General features: G+C 45.0%; 1 non-coding gene across 1 annotated transcript; it reads right to left on the reverse strand.

The window, feature by feature from the left end:
• Positions 1-10,772: 10,772 nt before the first annotated feature.
• LOC118974076 (U6 spliceosomal RNA) lies at positions 10,773-10,879 on the reverse strand. Its single transcript, XR_005063657.1, has one exon. It is a non-coding gene; the product is annotated as a U6 spliceosomal RNA (small nuclear RNA).
• Between the last annotated feature and the right edge of the window lie 4,023 nt (positions 10,880-14,902).

Raw genomic sequence — 14,902 nt, forward strand, 5'->3', positions numbered from 1 at the left:
GGAGACAGATTTTGAAAATACTCTCTGAAGGCCTTTTTGAACAGATCTGTGTTAGTTTTCCGCCTCCTCTTTAGGCTGAGCTTTGCTGACTAAAGTCATTAAGCAAGATTTCAGCAGAGTCGAGTGTGTAAATGTTATGCCGAATGAATTACAGGTCCATAGACATTCATTTTAATAGAAATAGATTCTATTAGCCAAGTTCAGTTTATGTGGCAGCCAAAAATGATTTATCCTATGCTAGCTTCTTAAGAAATGTTTCTAATCCTGTGAACCATTAAGTGGCCATTGAAATTGTTAAGGAGCATCCATTTTGGTGTCTAGGAGGTCTAGTTGTAATTTTGTAACATGCCTTTGATTCGTCATTAAAATCTAAACCAGACCATTCAAAAGAGCATCCAAAACAGTGCCTGGCTCATAGCCCAGGCTCAGTGCTGATGAAGGAATGCAAATGCTGGTTATCAGCGAGTTCTCTCTCCCTGGGTGCATGATTTGGCTGTGTTTCAGGAGGATGGGGTCCTATCTCCAGCACCTACAACAATGGTTGGCACATGGCAGGCACTCTATCAATGTCTCTGAATGACTGAGTTGGTGAATGATGAGCCTTTCTGGACTTTAAACACATTTTCACATACAAATGGACCATCCATCCACATAGGACCCTTGGTCTGACAACATTTATTGAAAAAGTGGACCAAAGATAAGGACTGTAGACATGGCGCACAGAAGCCTGCCTGATCTGGCGCTGCCCAACTTCATCTCCAGCCTCTAGCTGCACCATTTCCTGCTGCTACCCCTGGTGCTGGGGCCACTGGTGGCTTCTACTAGGCCTCCTCCTGGGCTTTTCCAAAGTCTGTTCCTCTGCCTGCGAAGGCCTCACCCATACCCCCTGCACCTCACTGAGAGGTCTTACTAACTTCAGGCCCCAGCTCAGATATCACTACTTCTAGGACGTTTCTCTGGCTCCTCCCCCCACAACTACTGTATCCGTTTCCTCCATCGGGCATTCTTATGGACTGCTTCTCACAGCGATGATCAAAGTTTATGGTATTATTTGTAATTATTTTATGATAGTACTGTGCTGTGATTAAGAGCAGGGATGATGAATCCCTGCAGAGCTGTAATATCAGCTCCACCATCTGCAAGCTGTGTGAATCTGGGTAGGTATTTCACCTTTCTATATGTACTTCCTTATCTGTAGAAAGGGAATGGTAATAGCACCCACTTCAAGGCTAGTTCTGGAAATGAGCCCAATAAATGTAAATGCCACTTAAAGTTAGCTGTAATTATTTGATGAATGTAGTCTCCTCCACTAGACCTTAAGCTCCATGACTATAGGGGCAGAGTCAATTTTTACTCGGCATTGTGTCCCCAAAACTTAGTGGCATTAGTCTCTGGTAGGTTCCCAATAGATTCTTATTAAAGGAGTGAAGGAAAAAGTGTGCGGCTTTTCTCCAGTGCTGTGTAGTGATCCTGGAGGAGGCCCGCTGCAAAGGCTGCAGGAGGGCCTACTTGACTAAAATGCCTCCCTCCTCAATCTGCCAAAGTGCCTGTCATTGGCAACATCACAAAACCACGAGGTTGTCTGGGGACTGCTGGGAAAGGAAGCAAATTCAAAGTCAACAGCGCACCTACTGTGGGAAAAACTCTGAACACTACCCATTCCTGGCTTGGCAGGTCCTTGCAGCCTTGTAATACTCTCAACACATAAGTGGCTCTAATAAAGTGGGTTAAAATGGGACAGTGGTTGTCAACTTTAGTATGCAGCAGACTAAGCCGTGGGATTTGTTAAAACACAGATTGCTTGGCCCACCCCCAGAGTTTCTGCTTCAGCAGCATTTCCAGGATTCTGATTCCAGTAGCATTCCTAACAAGTCCCAGGCGGAGTTGACCGCATTGGTCTTGGGACCATAGTGTGAGACTGGAGGCATGTTGTCTATGTGGAGGGGGTGGCAGGGTGATGGAAAGAGACTTGGGGGAGTGGTCACCTTGGCAGCCACATTGAACTGGGCGGTGAGGGGTGGGCAGGGTTGTGCAGGAAGGGGAAGGGGGTTCCATGCAGGGGGCATGGCACGAGCAAAGGTGTGGAGAGATTTGTGGGTGTTTGGCTAACAATCTACATCGGCAGGGCTGGAGACTGTAGGAGCTGCTGCATTTCAGGGCTCCTGCTCATTCAGCCTGAGGTCTTGGTCAGCATGAGGTGAGACAGCCTGGGAAGAAGATGGACCCAGGGGAGGACAGGATAGGCAGGAGGAGCTTAAGCATTTCAGCTCTGGAGTTAAACAGGCCTGGATTTGCATTTGGCCTTACTGCTTGCTGCCTGCAGAACTTCCAACAAGCAATTCACCTTTCTCAGACTCAATTTCCTCATCCGTGATATGGGACTGCTGGTAGTAGTAACTGCCTTATAGAACTTTGTGGATAGAAATTGACTTAAGGATGTTTCTTCAAAGATGTGGTGATTGCTCCCTTGCTCATTCATTCATTCTACAACTATTTACTGAATGTGTATCAGGCAAGGTTCTAAGCCCTGGATGTAGCAATAAACAAAGCAAAACATTGTCCTCCTGAAGTCTGCATTAAGTTTGAGTAGACAGCAGATAAACAAACACTGATACAATTTATCAGTTGGTGATAAGAGCCATGAAGAAAATTAAGCAGTTGGAGGGGAAGGTAGGAGCCACATCTCTTCCTCATGTCCTTCCCATGTGGTGGGAGCCCCAGGCCTTGTAGAACAGTCCTCCAGGGAGGAGAGGCTGGTTCACTGTTGGTGATTTGGGATAAAGAACAGGCTTCAGTCTCCTTTCCTTCTGCCAGGTGTGAACGTGCCCTCTGCAGGCCACAGGCTGCTCAGCTCCTGCGCCGTACCTCTTAGGTGTCCCCACTGTCGGCTCCAGCAGCACCAGGCTGGGTGGCTCCACCTGCCTGGTCTGCAGGTTAGTACCTAGAAGCCCACTTGCCCATAGGTATAAGATTCATTGTCTAATGTCAGCTCTATTGGAAATAAAGGTGACATTTGGTTCTCATGCCTGCCTTGTCTTTTTTTCTTTCTGCGCTATTGGATCAGAACTAATATGGGGTGAAGGGTGTTCTCTAGTGGACCCTCAAACTCCCTAGCAAAGAGAGAGTGATAGGGGGTGCTATTTTAGGTAAGGAGGGTGAGGTAAAGCTCTCTGATGAAGTGACACTTAAGTTGAAGAGTTGATTGAAGTGAGGGAGAAAGGCATTCCAGAGAGAGGGAACAGCTTGTGCAAAGCGTGGCAGCTCGAGGCAGGCATTTGCTTAGGGTATGTGTGTGTGTGGAACAGCATGGAAGCCGATGTAGCTGGAGCAGAGTGAAAGTAGAAGAGAGTTCTCATGGATTCCTGGCTTTCTGCCTCAGATGGGTATTTGGGATGAGAGAAAACCAGCAGCTCAAGGGCCTAGTACAGCTCAAATAATGAATAAGCGCTTCATTATAGAAGCTGGTTGTTGTTCTGAGCAGCCTGCAAGTAAGTCTCTTCCATTCCTGCTTAGCCAGGACTTCCCTTTGAGTGCCAAGAGCTGGAGAGATGTGCCAGAGACCAGCCTGGAAGATGCATGAAGCCTCTTGGGAGAGACTGGCTGGAAGGCAAGATTCATAAGAGAAAACAGGTGACCCTCAAGTAGAAAGGTTTGAACCTAGCTGGGTGATTGATTTCTAGGAGACCGCCCTGATTTTGTTCTCTAATTACGGTGTTTATTTGATGCATCATATTGGGCCTGAAACCCTTAATACCAGCCGGTACTGTTCATTGTTACAATGTCCTAATTAAGCTTTGATTTATATGCTAATTTTATTCCAAGTGTATTCAAAAGGGGGGAAGTTATTAGACTTTATTTTGAGATTACATTTTAATCCTGGGGTCTGCCAGGCGAGCACCATGTTTATTCTGTCGGCTTTTGTTTCCAGAATGTTGGTGGCAATTGTGATTATTTCCTTGGAGGGGAAGATGATGAAGTAGTAAGGAGCTGTTTAGAGTCGGTGGGGCTTCTGCTAATTGGAATTATGTAACCTCTTGCCTTTGCCTTGACAGCTTTGCAATGAGGCTTGCTTTGACTGCCCAGCTGGTTAGGAGGGAAAACTGGGGTGTGCCTTGGGGATGTCACAGGATGGTAAACATTTGGAAGGAAGTCCATTACATGAGGGAGTGATGGGATTTTGGAATGTGAGTGGAAATTGGGCTTTACATGAGTCCCTAAAATTTGTAAGGATCATGAAAAAACTCTGGTAAGGGGAGCATCTGGTCTTTGCCACAGAAAGAAGGTGATGTGTGTGTGTATGTATGTGTTTATAGTATCATCTATCCTAAGTAGATATCATTTGAATTTTTCTGTTCAAGGATTAAAAAGTCTTGCCATGAACTATAGGTCCTTTTATCTCTAGAACCTTAGAAGATTCATGCAGCTTCATAAATACATTGACATAATGTGTAAAATAGGATGTGTGTCTGCATGTGTGCATTTTTCTGGGGGAAGGGTCCAAAAGGAGTACTGACAATCCAAAATGATAAGAATCACAGGATTGAGAAGCATTAGGCTTGAGTCTGGAATTTAATTCCAGAGATTCCTATGATTGGCTATGTGGCCTGAGAAAACCAGTTACCCAGGGGACCCTTCTCCCTGCCCAACGACACCCTGTCTGCCCAGGTCCAGGACGGTGCCCTGGCTGAGAGGGCCATAGGGGCAAGTGGAATTGCGGGCGATGCTTACCTGAGCTTATCTTGTGCTGAGTGTCAGGTCAAAGACCCACACTCTGCTCTGGCTGACCTGAAAGGCCTTTTTGTCTCAAATCCTGAGGAAAGAGTGGCTTATAAAATAAACAAGGAACTCTCACACTCGGAGGCACTTGGTATTCAAAACCCTTGTAACCTGGAGCAGCGTGCTTCCCATGCCAGTTAAATAAATGGCCCTCATTGGGCCTTTGGTTTTCCCGGTTGGGAATAATGGTTTTCATCCCCCTTCTCACCCTGTGCTCCCCACCCACCACCAAACCAACAGTGGATATAGAAAAGGTTTAATAGGAGCATGGCATTTCACATTCTTTCATTGTGACTGTGTGAGTCTGCAGCTCAGCATTGCAATATGACACCTTGAGTTAATTCTAAAAAATTTCATTTAGAGAGTCTGATTCCAAAGTAATTATAGCAGCTAACATTAACTGAGCACTTAGGTGCTAAGCATTTTACTAGCCACATCTTATTTACTACTCCTAAAAACCCTCTAGTGTAGGTGGTATTATCCTCCCATTATATGGATGGGGAGCCTGAGGCTAAGAGAGGTTAAAGGCTATCTTGGGGGTCATACATCTAGTACAAAGTTAGCTGGGATCATACTTGGGTCTGTCAGGCTCCAGGTCCATGATCAGGACAACTGTGTTGAACTGTCTCTTGTTGGGATGTATTATTTCTTAAGTGTCTCCTTTTTAAAATTTCCTGCAGAGACCATCCATCCATCCCTCTGGAGACAGGACATGGAGTACGGATCAGGCCCCCTAGCCCAGGTTTATATCTTTCAATGGGGTACAAAGACTGGTCTGTTAGAGGCTGGGGCCATGCCTTCAGCCTCAGCAGGGAGATGGCCCTCAAATTGGACAAACTGCCCTCATTTTCTTGGGATGTCTTGGCTCTGCACCCCTACTCAGCCTTGTATAATCAAAGCCTTCCATCTGACCCAGCTTAATTAGGATGTGGCTTCAGGAAGGTTCTAACACTTACATATGCTTCTGATGCTTATAACTTACCACCTCTGCTATTCTTTGCTGCTTGCCTGTATTTTTAACTTTACACCTCAGGTTTTGTAAGCTTTTCCATAAAGCTAAAATGCCCCTGTTTACTTGGTGTTGCTCCAGAGAAAGAATATTTATCATTTTCCAGACATTGACCCTGGGATGGAGATGTCTGCTTTATTAAGGTTCCCAGGTGATCCCTGGGAGTTTTTTTGGAAAACATATCCTTTTAAAATGAGTAATGTAGATTTAAAAAAAATATCACCTGTCATCTTCCTACCTAATTATAAGGAATTCATATTTCCTATTCCTTTCCTCGCCTTTGTCCACATATATTATAAGTTTCACTTAGTCATAGTGATGGCAAGCCTCCATTTTACTTTTACACTTAATGTAGTAAGTAGGAATTTCATGAGTTACATATTGAAGTGTATGAAGATGGTAATTTTATTTTTTCTATAACTTTTTAAGCTATTTTAAACTCTCTTTACACCTGGTGGCACAAACAAAAATCCAACTTAATTTAATCAATTTTGTGGAAACTTAATCATCCAGAGATTTCCTAGGCCTCTGTTGGGTAAATTCAGTTAATTTAGGATATTCTCCCTCCTTCCCTCTGGGATTGTGATAAATCTCCAGGGGTCTCACAGGGCATCGAGACCTCAGTGTGGGTGAGGGAGGCTTCTGATCCTGATTAGTCGAAGTCCAGTTAGGAAACAGAAACTCGATGTAATGTAGGAAACAGGATACGTTGATTATGGAAGGACTGAGGAGCCAAATGGGACAGTGATTAGCTAAAGCAAAACTACTGTCACCATCAGGGTTGGAGACACACGGTGAGATGGTGGTATTACAGAGCCTAGAAGCCAGGACCCTCTGGCTAAAACCATGGCAGAGGCTGCCTGGCTGGACCTATATGACTGCATGGTGGGGTCTGGCAGGGGCATCTGGCAGGCACTAGAATCAAAGGAGACAGCCACTGGAGGAGCTGGAGCTTTACTTGAGATAGGCAGACAGAAAGAGGGAGAAATATCCTGGCTTTTCTCTTCCTGCCCTTCAGCCGTCCCCCAGTGCCTCTCACTGGCCAAACCACTTTTCCATGAAGCATACATCTTTGTTTTTTTTCACAAAGCTAACCTACTGACCCAGAAAGAAGATAATTTTTTATTTTCTTTGAGTATTCGGAAGATGTAGGCTTCCACCAGGGAACTCCAGGGGAGAAGACAAAGGTATAGAGTGGTAGTGTCGACAGACTTCAAAGATACCTTGAAAAAGGATGTGTGCGAAGGGGTGGGCCCTGGGGACTCAGTGGGTACAAGCGCTGTGTGTGCGTGTGGACATGCAGCATATGTGTGCATGAGCACGTCAGGAGATAGCCAGAACCTGCCGAAAGAATCCAAGTGGGGCCTTTCTTCTGTGTGTCTTTATTCAGTCTGCTGGGCTGCAGTAGTTAGACCACTGGAAACAGTGTGAGATGAAAAGAATTTGCATTGATTTCCAGGCCACTTTCATCTGAGGCTACAGGACAAGAAAAAAAAATCTAAGGGGGTCCCCTTTCAATGGAGAAACAAATTCTGGAAATGCAAATACTCCCAACGTGCTATGCAGAGTAACCAAGCCAGGGGCCTCACACCTGCCTTCCCAGGAAAGGTCATGATCCACACACAGGAAGCTAGGGTGGGCGGTCTCCTGATCAAAGCAAAGAGCCTCCCTTTGAAGAATTTACAGAAACAAAATATCAATGGACAGCCACACCCAAGAAAAAAAAACACCATTTAGATATGGAGTAACTGAAACTTTTACTCAAAATACAGGAGGACACACTCATTCTCTTTTAGATGGTAGACTTGCTCTAGATTTGGATGTAGTGGGATCCTGGACTCCCTGCATGCCTAAATATTTCTCCCATTGCTCGAGTCCATATCCTCACCCTCTCTCACTTGCATTGCTGCAACCACCTCTGTCTCCTGGTTTACCGTCTTCCCTGCCCTAATCTATTCCTTGCTTTGGTGACCAGAGATATCTTTCTAAACAGCTCAGCTGACCACTTCCCTCCTCCTTATTCGGATTGAAAATTCTTAAGCGGCTCCTTATGGGCTTTAGGGAGAAGCATAGCCTCTGAGACTACCCACTTCCGCACCCCTGGCTGGTTGCTCGCCTTAAGTCTCCAGGCCTTGGACAGGAATTTTCTGTCCTAAACCCCCTAACCTCTTCTTTCTCTAATTTCTTCTTGCCCTTTGCTCCCAAAGAATCTCATTCTAATTTATCAGCACACCTTTCCCATGGCATTGTGACTGCTTTATGAACAACTATGAAACTACTAGGATAGATGTTATTAGCTGTTTTTTAGGTGAGAAATTGAGGCTTGAACAAGTTACAGTTCTTTATCCAGACCATAGGAATAGTAGATGGAAGATCTGGAGCTCAAACCAGGCAGTGCAATAAGAACTTTAGGAACCACCCACACTTTGAATGTCTCTTGAGATTTAAGCTTCTCTTTGAACATATGATCTACCCTCATCTCTGCCCAGGGAGATTCCTGTACTTAACCATTGAGTCCCCTTAGACCTCAGCTTACCTGCTGTCTCGCTCATACCCAGTGCTCCCTCCAGCCTCAGTTCCCACTACTAACTGGGTTGGCAATAAGTCTCTTGGCTTCACTAGATAAAACACTACCATTATCACCAACAGCTGCAGCAACATTGATTCCTATTTTCTCCAGCATTCACATTTAGGAGCCCTTCTCAGCGAGTCTGCTCTAAAACTGAAAAAGGATTTCAATAGAAGCCTAAGATCAGGGCCTCTCCAGCCAGATGACTTGATGTGAATACCAACTCTGCCCCTTACCAACTTTGTGATCTTGGAAAGGTCACTTGGCTTCTCTGTGCCTGTTTCCTTTTCTGCAAAGTGGGGTAATAGTTTTTATTTTTTGTCATAGTTGTGAAGATTATATGAGTTATACAAAACTTTAGAACTGTGCCTGCGACAATAAGAGACATGTAGGTGCTAGCTAAGATTACCATTGGCCTGCTGATTGTTGCCTGCAATATGCAGCACCTTCCAAGACAGATTGACCTAGCACAGCCCCTTGTGTGGCGGTCAGGTGGCCCTGCCTTAATTAAATGTGTCCATTCTCTCCAACTTCCCTGGAGGAGAGTAGTACCTCATCAGGAGAGAGGAGGTAGCCCCCAAGTTAGCCTGGCATGAGGACACAAAGTGGGCCAGTCAGGTGCCAGTCTAGCAGTGGGAACTGGGGCTGGAGGGACTCAGTGTGCAGGTACAGGAATCTCCCTGGGGAAAGGGGTTGGATGGTGGAGCAGATGTTCAAAGACAAGCTTAAATCACAAGGGGCATTCAGAATATGGGGATTCCCAAAGCCGCTGGGGCTCCTGTTTTCCTTCCCCCTTGATGCCTCTTTTTCCAAAATAAATTCTCTGTCTTCTGATTTCCATCTCTGCACTAATTCACCATCGTGTCTTGCCTGGTGATTTTGGTGACCTTCTAACTGGTTTTCCTGCTTCCTCTCTACCCGCTTCAGTCCAGTTGCAACAGTGCGGCCAAAGCAACCTTCCGAAAACATATCCTTAAAGCCTTCCCACTGTGTTTAGAACAGACTTCTCTGGCCTAAGTTCACAACACTCTCATCATTCACTACTGTCTAGCCACACTGGTTTCTTGAATTCATTAAACTCAGTGTGATCGCAGGGCCCTGCACTTGCTTTGTTCTGTCCGTGAGGTTCTTCCCCAGGACCTTTCCTTGGCTGGTTCCTTCTAGGTCTAATTTGAAGGTCTAATTTAGACCTTCTAGGTTTAATTTGAATTGCCACCTCCTCAGCAAGGCTGTCCCTGATCACCCGATGAAGTGAAGCTCTTCCCAGCTTCAGTCAATGTTTATCACATCATTTTGCTTTACTTCCTTTGTGGCAGTCAACCCTTTAAAAATTATCCAGATTAGAGGTTGGCAAGTAACTAGCCTCAATCTAACACATTCCACGACCAACACGAAGAGTCTTTGGATTAAGTGGTGAGGACTATTCTAACAGTTCTTAAATGCTTAACCTGTACCTACAAATTTTTGCAGCTTTTTGGCTCCTGAGATCCCCATTAACAATCAGCCTTTATTTCACGTGCACATTAACAGAAACCAATAGTAACCAAAGAAACAGAACTGTAAACACTGGCAGTGACCAAAGAACTCAGGACTGGGAAAGGACCAAGCCAGCAGGCCTCAAAGAAGGGGAACTGCAGACCAATTCCAAACAAATGGAGACCTGTAGCTGCCACCAGCAGTTCTCAACATAGAATCTGAGCAAGGATTTTAAACAAATGGGAAACTGCAGATTAAACCACCAGCAGTTCCCAGCATGAAACCTAAGGACAGAACCGAGACTAGGGTTTAGAAGTTACTGCAGACAGACCAATAGAAGGTCCTTTGTGCACCGCCAGCAATTCCCATGGAACTTTGGGTTGAGAAAGGCATTGAGACAACAGACCTCAACAAATGGGGACTGTGGAATGGAGGCTCCTTATGGACAGGGAACTGTGTACTGCTACTAACAGTTCCCACATGGATTTTGGAAGAGAATTAAGGGTTGACTCAATCATAGCAAGAAAGGGCATTAAATTTCTAAATGACACCAAACACAAGGGTCCAACACTGACCCCAGTCTCTGCCTTAGCATAGAAGACCTCTCCAGAGAATAGGCATAAGACAAAATGAAAAATTGCTGCTGCTAATAGTAGTTCCATTCTTGGTTTTTATTTTTTTCTTTCAAAAATGACAGAGAATAAATATGATTCTCAAAAAAAAATTATCCAGATTATTTATCTGTTTCTCTGTTTAATGACTGACTCCATTGCTAGAATATACATTCCTTGACAAAAGAAAACTTGTCTGTCATGTTCACTGTGGTAGTGACAGTGCATGCACAGAGCATAGTAGTCACTCAGTAAATACAGGATTTGCTTAAAAATTTTAGTTTCAACTCCATTTCCAATTCATCTATGTCCCTTCTTTTTTTTTTCTTTAAAAGATATGGAATGCTTCACGAATTTGCGTGTCATCCTTGTGCAGGGGCCATGCTAATCTTCTCTGTATTGTTCCAATTTTAGTATATGTGCTGCTGAAGCAAGCACGTATGTCCCTTATTTTCTGAAGCTCTCTCGAAAACCTTAAGAGCCTACTAAAATAAACTGATGGCTTGGCTCTTGTCATCCATTGCAACCTCCCTAGAATGTTCCACCCTGAGCCCCTTTCTCTACATTTGACTCCTCCACAGTCCAACTGATATGCTCATGCCACCCATGGGCGTTTCTCAGCAGGTCCATTTTTATAGCATCCTCCCATGCTTGCAGAACTGCCAGCCGTTCAGGGCTGGGAAACCAGAGCCAGTCCACCCACGGCTTCCATCCCCTTACCAGCTGACAGTAAAGTCCCTCCCAGCCTCTGCCTATTTCAGATAATGTGGCATTGTCTCAACCTATTATCCCAGCCTCTGTCTATTTTAGACAATGTGGCATTGTCTCAACCCATTATCAGTCGGGTAAACGTCTCCTTACATCTACTCTGGCTGCTCAGTGGTGGTGGTGCTGAGTGAGGGATGATGAGAGAGAAGTTTGAGGAGAACCTGCCAGGTGCAGGAGAGAGAGAGAACCAGAGTGTCACAACACCTCCATCTCTCCCTGCCCTGCCATCTCCCCCCCAACCATTCTGCAGATGAGGATACCGGAGTGACTTCCACGAAGTCACTCTTCACTGAAGTTGTGGAGGTGGCAGTACAAAATGAGGAGTGCAGCCTGCCTGAGAAATGGGAGCAGTATCAGTGGGAGCAATGGCTTTTCTTCATTTGCCAACCTCTACCTTTACTGTTAGCTGGCATTTATATTTTTCAAGAGTGAAACTTCAGCTGCTTCCCAAAGATCCAAGATAATAGTCTATATTTAATGGGATGATAGAAAATGGATATTTTTTTCAAAACTTTGGAATTGATTCACCCATTCTTCATGCTGCACCATCCTGAGGACAGGGTCCGTGTCTGGCTTATTCTCCAGTGTATCTCCAGATGCTAGCAGAATTCCTGGGTAAATTTATTGGATGAATCCTGAACCCCTTTGAGAATTTACTGTATGCCCAGATCTATGCTAAGTGTTAAGAAGAATAAAAAAGTACTATCTGTTCTCTCCTTCATTTTTTGATTTGACTGTAATAGATCTGCCACCAATCAGCTTTGTCACAAAAGGCAAATTATTCAACTACTCTGAGCCTGTTTCCTCCTCTTTCCTCCTTCAGAAAACAAGGAGAATAACAATACCTACTTCACAGTGTTATTGTGGGACTTGAAGTCAAGTATTTAAAGCAACTGGCATGTGTTAGAGTTATTCAATAAATTGCAACTAATAGTTCAATCAGTATAAAATATTGGCTGTCCAGAATTTTCATCATTTTTGATAATTGAACTTTCTTAGTAGCCCTGGGTTTGTCCACTAAATTCTACTGAGCCAATTTGTATGAAAAGCTTTCTTGCATACTAAAATCTTCCCTTCTTTATAAGACCTTTGTTGAATTCAAAGTCAGCGTTATGACAGATCCATGCAGTTTAATGAATGGATGAGATGTATAAGCTTGGTTTCCCATTCACTCAATGGTCCCAGACTGCCTGTACCTTTTGCTTTGTCTCCTCTCTTGCTGACAGATTGTCCTCTCTTCTTATAGTTGTCAGTTTGCCAGCTGGTAGAGACCAAGGCCTTCTACTGATTTGCTATGGGCTTGGAAACGAAATAACCAGCCCCATTAAAACTGAGTAAAACCAAGAGTATACAGGCTTTGAATGAGGACCTGAGAGGCTTTATCTTTTATTGCAAACCTTTGTGTCATCTCTTTTGACTTCTCAGAGAGCTCCTGATTTTTCAGGTGTTCTCATCAGTGAGCTCATACTGTGCAGGCACGAAAGTTCTTGGCATATGTAAGGCACTCAATAAAATTCATCAACTAAATGAATGAAACATGATGATCACAGGTATACTATAGCATAAACTTGACAGGTCTGTGTGGAGGGAAAGGACAAGGTGAGGGATATAGAGTGAGATTAGTTTGGCATGTTGGAAGAGACAAATTGAGCTAAGTCTTAAAAGAAAGGAAAGGTGGTAGGTGAGGACAAAGTTGGTACCATGCAAGGGTATAAAAAAGAGGTGTGGACACTCCCCTGTCCCTGCTATGTCCATAGGCTTATTTTATCCAGGCTGATGTGAACAATGTGTTTGCAAAAGATTCATCCACCCACCCATCCACTCATCCATCCATCCACCCACACAAAAGTTTATTAAGCATCTAATGTGCTTAGATCCCCACCGCCCCCCAGCTGCAGGGAACAGGAAGGGAAACAAAAGATGATCCCTGCACTGAGGTGCTCACTTTGTGACTCAGTAAGGTAAAAAGAAAACCTGGGGAAGAGTTGACATTGCAGTCGTGAGACCACAGGCAAGCAGCGGGGCAGAATTACTTCTTCCTTCGAGGACCTCAGTCTTTTTTATTAAGGCCTTTGACTAACTGGATGAGGCTCACCAACATTACAGGAGGGTTATCTGCTTTACTCAGTCTACTGATTTAAATGTTAATCTCATCTAAAAAAAATACCTTCACAGCAATATCTACACTGGTATTTGACCAAAATCCGGGCACTGCAGCCTAGCCAAGCTGACACACAAAATTAACCAAACTGGGTCTCTTAGTAAAAGCCCTTCTCTGCAAGGTACATTATTGCTTATAAAGCATGTGTTCATCCATGATCACATCTGATCATCAGAACACCCCTGTCAGGAGGAATATTAATGTCTTGCCAATGGGTTTCAGCCCTGGGCAAGTTCACTATGCATTCAATGTGACCAAAGAAATTACAGTAGAACATTCTTGGAGTGAAAGGGTTATACCCAACTTTATGTCCATGGTGGCAGGTCAATCACTAGAATCCCGTTCCCTCAGAGTGAGTCTGCATGCAGCAAGCCGGTCTCTGCATCTGGGCCTCTCAGCTCCTACAGCCATCCCAGTCTCTGTCCTCAGCACTGCCACCACTACAGCCTCTGCTCTGCTCTCCTGCCACCTTGCAGCCGTGCCACTGTGTTTCCCAGAGCACTGGGCAGGGCTCTTTATATAGAGTCAATAATGACGCATTGCCCACATATATGCAGTGTGCTAGCCAACCAGGGCCAGGTGAAAATCCTGGCCACAGGAACCTTCACTTTATCCACAGTCCACCCCTCCATGATTCTTGCCTCCCAATCTATGTGCCCTCAATCCTCTGCAATGGTCCCTATGGGAGAAAGCTGGAGCATTGTAACCAAATTCCATAATAACATAATACAACATACAAATAACAAAAATTACAACAAATTATAATAACCCTCAAGCCTGAGGAGATCCATTGCCACCAAGTGGTCATCCTGGCTGTATTCAAACCAGTTCTACTCAAAGGAGTTAACGAAAAGGACCATGGGTGGGCCTTACAATACCCACCTCCTCCAGCCTCTCCAGCAGAAAATCTTGCAGACACACAGGCTGATCTTGTTGCTTTATCTCTGCCTTCTGCTTCTTTCTCAGCAGCCAGAACTGCTGCTCCAGTCATTCAGTTTCTTTCTGTCTGCTCCTGCCTTTTCAAACCAACCCACATCTGGGTCCTCACGATCTTCACAGGGCCCTTTACATTTTTCCTTCGAGAAGCAGACCGTGTTTCATTTTGTGCTTGAGCCTGAGGATAGAAGCAGAGCATGGAGCGCTCCACAGCCTGAGCTGGGCACTGCACCTCTCCTGGAAGTACCCACGGTTGCCGAGTCCTTCTGGCTTTCCACCAGCTTTCAACCAGGTGGGGTCTCAACCGAGGAGGGGCAGATGCCTCTGGCACCGGGAGGGCCTCCACCCCCACCTGTTTGTCAAACCTCTACTCCTCCATTTCTGGGTCTGACGGCTCCACTACATCCTTCTCTTGCCCCACGGCACCTGGCAGCCTGCGTGCTGCTGCTTCTCGTGCTGCTCCTTCTTGGGCCTCTGCTTCTTGTGCTGCCTCCTCTCGGGCCTTTACTATTTCCACAGCACTTCATAGTGATGCCATTTCAGCCAGGAACAAATTTTCTTTTGCTTGGGGTGGACCCTAGTCCTCCACCACCCCT

Source organism: Manis javanica, chromosome 11 (genome assembly GCF_040802235.1).
Source record: "Manis javanica isolate MJ-LG chromosome 11, MJ_LKY, whole genome shotgun sequence".
Lineage (NCBI taxonomy): Eukaryota > Metazoa > Chordata > Mammalia > Pholidota > Manidae > Manis > Manis javanica.